General features: G+C 39.9%; 2 pseudogenes; one reads left to right on the forward strand and one right to left on the reverse strand.

The window, feature by feature from the left end:
- LOC102483607 (vomeronasal type-2 receptor 116-like) overlaps positions 1-4425 on the forward strand; it is a 21777-nt pseudogene that overhangs the window by 4199 nt on the left and 13153 nt on the right.
- LOC114004984 (rap1 GTPase-GDP dissociation stimulator 1 pseudogene) lies at positions 1602-3397 on the reverse strand (annotated as a pseudogene).

Below are 4425 nucleotides of genomic sequence, written 5' to 3' on the forward strand. Positions count from 1 at the left end.
GCAGGAGCCATGGAGCTGTCTGTCTCTTGAAGAAGGCCTTTTCTGTTCCCTTCAATATAGCATTTTTTCTTAGAGTTGTTTTTTTTTTTCCTTGGTTGATAGGAAAGGAATCCTCTGATCCACATGGGTCACATGAGCTCAGGATGGCAGAATCACCAATATCTTATTGCACCACTTTTATAAATATATGTATCCTTCAGTTCCCACTGCAGACATTGAAACAAGTATTGAACCTTATACCTTTTCTCATATCTGCTCTGAGAATGATACCATTATTTGGATTAGTCGTATGTTCTTTCTCAAAATAAAGGGGAGTGAGAAACAGTCTTCTGATGCTCCTAATGACAGAATATTGTCCTTCCCAGAGCATGCATTCTTTTCATTCAATATCTCAGTGTATGATCTTATCCGATCAAGAATTATCTCCTCTCTATTTAAGTGGGACAATCCAAAATTGCACTAAGGTCAGAACTAGGTTATTATTTTTTCTTATTCAGGTCACATATGATCATTTTTATCCCATCCTAAGTGATAAAGACCAGTTTCCATTAGTTTATCAGATGGCCACCAAGGACGACAGCTTTCTGACTCATGGAATTATCTGGTTGTTGCTGCATTTTGCTTCTATGTGGGTGGCACTCTATGTATCTGATGATATGCAAGGGGAGCAGTTTCTTTAGGATCTAAAGAAAAAGATGATTTAAAAGGATATCTGTGTGGTCTTTACAAAAAATCTCCCTACCACAAAAGTGTCATTTTTTTTATGTGATTTTACTCTTGTGCAGAGTCAGAGTGTCATCTGCAAATGTGTATATAATACATGGTAATGAAAGGAGTGTCTGGAACCTGAGATGGGAAAATAATTGTATTTAATTTTGGGAAAGGTATGGATTATGGGAAATTTACGCTCCACAGAGTGGAAACTTATTTCGACTAATTTTGAGAAGATGTCACATTTTTTTCCGTGGACACCTCTTTTTTTTCAAAGCAGAAAAAGAAAATGGCTTTAAACTATTTCTGAAGACAGTGAAACCTTCCCACTACCCACAAATATTTTTTAAAGAGTGAGAACATTAAAATTTTATTTAACTCTAGGTACAATGGGCTTGACATTAGTAGGTAAGATTAATAAATGAACAGTCATACAATTTTTTGATCACTGTATTTCTCAAGGACCAAAAAAAGAGCTATTTTTTATTCAACTTCGTCTTTACTGTGCTAGACAGACTCTGCTGCAGTCTTTGTTTCTAATTGAACAGTATGTTATTATGCAGTTTACCACATGTGAGGAGCAATTCATTATGTTGTACCAAGTTTACATCATCATAAGACTACACCATGCACATTCTACTTAATATAGCTCAAGCAGCAGAAATACAAGAGAACAGTTATGAGTGGAGATCTGTTTTTGACAACGTCATGTTCACACTAACTGTGGGTTTTAAAATCTTATTAGGCAAGTACCTACAGCAATTGGTATTGGAACATTACATGCATGCACATGTGATAGTGGTAAAGAATGAAGCAGAAGAGGCAGTTGGATGGCGGACAAAGGGGAATTCAGAGATAGAATGATGTTGTGTATCAGCAAGGGGTGGGCCTCAGCTTTCCACACTAAGTCTCTGCCCTGGGAGAGAGGCCTGTTGGGTGACACTTTTGTTCTCATGACCGCGAAGTTTGGATACAATATCTAGAAAGGCCAAATGTATAGAGAGTCAGATCTTATGAGAGCACAGAACAGGACCATGGAATTATATTTTATTTCGGGAGCACTTTTATCATTTGCTAGCAGTCTGTGTAAAATCTGTACAAGTTTAGCACTTTCTAGATCTTTCTCAGCAGTGCCCAGTTCTAAAGCTGCTATTAGTGCTAAAGCAACAAGGGTTGTATTACTGCATACTCACTAGTTGCCATGGTAACAAGATGCTTGATGCCACCTCTCTGCATGATGGTTTAATTACATCTTTCAATTTACTGTACCAGATGAGGGCTGAGAGCAGCCTGTTGGACTCCCCCATCAACCTAGCATGATCTTTGGCTTCACACCTTTTTGCCAAATGCTCCACTACCTTAACAGTCTTGTCCAGTTGTCCAGCAGCTTCTTGGGCATCTATCAACATTCTTAATGTTCTCAGAAGTTTCAGCTGAACTGGGGCCATTTATGATTTCAGGAATTTCAGAACTGTCTCTGTGACTCCAGAGGATAATATCTTTGCTTTATTTACAACTTACCTACCAAGGTTGCTGAGGACATTGAGTGCTGCATGCTGGACGGTCACATTGCCATCCTCCACGTGTCTGTCCAGTAAATACATAAGCTTTTCTAGAATTCTGTTGTCTACCATATGAATATGATTTCCATCATTTCTGGCAAAGTTGACAATGGCCAGTGCTCCAGCAAACTGTAGCTGGTGTTTATTTGATGGAATCCAGGGAAGTACCCTTTGAAACACATTGCCTTCTCCTCCTTCAAATAACTTCTGCATGGATTCCTCTCCAAGCAGTAATAAAACCATTAAATCTGAACCAGTTTTGAGCTTGGCAATGAGTATGCTCTTTGTCACTATCCACCTTCTGCTGAACAATCTCTAGTAGACACTCGACCAGGCCTGCTTCAACCAGCTGTAGCTTAAGAGCACAATTTTCTGCCAAAGAGGCAAGGACTTCAAAAATCATTTCTCTCTTATCATGTTCAATTTTCTTCTTGAAGAACTTTACCAGCTCTTCAGCAATGTTTGTGCTGGCAAACTGTGTTTCACTTGACTCAAGTTCTGCTAAATTACCAAAGGAAACAAGACACATTTCTGTAAGAGATATATCTTAGCAGTGGATACCCAATAATTTCACTAAGGTAGGAATGACACCCATATTGATAAGCTGAGCTTGGAGGGAATCTTTCTCATTGCTATAGTTCATCAGCTTGTTACTAAAACAGTCAAGAGCTTCTCATTGGCGGGATCTGTTACACTGCACAATGACCTTAAATAATCAGTTACAATCTGTGCACCACCTGCTTGGCCAACTGCACTTCTGCCCTCATGGCTATCATAGCATATGTTTTCTAGGGCTCTGCCCATTTGAAGCAGCACTTCTGGTCTTTGCTATTTAGTAGCTGCACCAGTGGTGAAATCAATCCAGCATCCACACATGGAAGTCACATAAATTCATTTTTGGCTACTTCTGCTATGACATTAACTACTTTGACTGTGCAGGGAGACTGGGAAGTTAATAGATTTTCAAACGGCTGAAGTATTCCACTTTGTTGGAGCTTTTCACTTGTTTCTGCATTATTCTGACCCAGGGCTTGCAGCAGACAATCCAAGCATCCTTCTATACTATTCTCAGTCTTGTTGACAGCTCTTATCTTCAGTTTTTTTAAGGTATCACTGAGCTTATCTTACAAAATTTTTCTTCTTTTATTTCGTTGACTCCTGTCTTCCAATCTAACTTCAAACATCATCTCAACATGTTTGAGGATAACTTCTAGATCTTCAGAATCCTAACTCCATGTTCCTCCCAGAGGGTAAGGAGTCAGCAGGGTGAGGTGAAGGGCTCCAGTGCTGGTGGTGTGGCTCAGTGTCTCCCTCTACCTTGCTCTCTCTCCTGCAGGCAGGGAGGGACCCCCAGGGAGAGGCCACTGGGGAGGAGCAGCAGCTGCTGCAAGTGGCATGGGCATGATGTGGCCGTGGCAGGGACCCACAAGATTTTTACTTCAGTAAACTCTGGACTTACTTTTTTTCTATGCTCATTTGCTGGATTACTATGTGGCAAAATTAGAAAGTGCCCACCAAATTGTTCCCCATTTTCTACAGTCTGATTTGAACATGATGACCATGTCTGACTCCAGCTTTTTTATCTATCATGCTGTGTATGTGGTGGCTAAAGTTTTTATATGATGCTTTTGCAGAAAAAAGAAACGAGATCTTCAGAAGCTGCAGACCAGTCTATACTTCCCTGGCAGATAAACACCATTCACAAGCCCTGATAGTATTTGGAGGTATTTCCCCCCCCCCTCCTCCTCCTCCTCCTCCTCTTCCTCCTCCATCTTCTCTCTCTCTCTCTTTTTCTTCCTTCCTTCTTTCCTTCCTTCCTTCCTTCCTTCCTTCCTTCCTTCCTTCCTTCCTTCCTTCCTTCCTTCTCTCTTCCTCTTCCTCCCTCCCTCCCTCCTTCTCTCCCTCTCTTTCTCTTTCTTTCTTTTGTCTTCTTTTTCTTCCCTCTTCCTCTTCTTCTTCTCTTCTCCTTCTTCTTCTTTTCCCAACATTAATACTAACCCATTTATTCTAAGTACTTGCTGATGTACAAAACAACAGAACATTCTTTTTTATTATTTTAATTAATTAATTAATTAATTTTTATATACATTCAATGACATTGTTTAGCTTATGAAGTGAACATTTCAATATGTGAACAATTCTCCCCAGTCCC

The sequence above is a fragment of the Tupaia chinensis genome, unplaced genomic scaffold (assembly GCF_000334495.1).
Source record: "Tupaia chinensis unplaced genomic scaffold, TupChi_1.0 Scaffold141099_1, whole genome shotgun sequence".
NCBI lineage: Eukaryota > Metazoa > Chordata > Mammalia > Scandentia > Tupaiidae > Tupaia > Tupaia belangeri.